Here is a 741-nt window from a genome sequence, read left to right on the forward strand (position 1 = left end):
CCCCCCCGCCGGCGGTGGGAGCCGCTCCTCCGCTCCCACCCGCCCCAACACGCTACTGACCAAATCTCAAACTCGTCGTGAAAAAGTGTATTTTTTGGTTTTACTAATCTATTTTCTAACGCGGTGTGTCGAGTGCTGCCCGCTGGGGCCGTCACGGATGCTGCCTGCACCTGTGGTTCCTGTCTGCTCTGTTCAGGTTCTCCGTGAAGGAAGTGGGGGTAGGGCGAGGGTTGGGGTTTCTTTTTTTTTTCTTTTTTTCTTTTTCCTTTTTAATTTTAAAACAATGAAGGAAACTTAATTGGTTTGAAAAATGGCTGAGCTGTAGCCTCTGCCTCTGTGCCTCCCCAGGCCGGCTGCCTCTTTCCCCTTCCCCGTGGCTTTCCATCCTCTACACCTCGCGCTTCCAGGGTGTCTTATCTGCATTGTCTTATTTGTGTCCTGCTGTCCCCCAGCGGCGGGTGAAGAGCAGCGACAGATCCCGGCGGGTGCAGCCGGGGAGCGTCCCGGGAAGCTTTCAGTTACCTGCAGATACCGCTCCCTTCCCCAGCTCCCTCCCCGAGCCTTCCTGGCAGGTAGGGAGCAGGCTGGAGGCCGGAGCGAAACGGACTGGCACGCTTTTATTGGGATCGAGCGCAAAGGAACAGACGGGGTGCCCAAAGGCCGATGCTGCAGCGCAGGAGCTGGAGCTGGTCGTGTGCAGCAGCAAGAGCTGGGCTGAAGGGGGCTGGGGTAAGTACCCCG

This window comes from Pygoscelis adeliae, unplaced genomic scaffold (assembly GCF_000699105.1).
Source record: "Pygoscelis adeliae isolate BGI_AS28 unplaced genomic scaffold, ASM69910v1 Scaffold339, whole genome shotgun sequence".
Lineage (NCBI taxonomy): Eukaryota > Metazoa > Chordata > Aves > Sphenisciformes > Spheniscidae > Pygoscelis > Pygoscelis adeliae.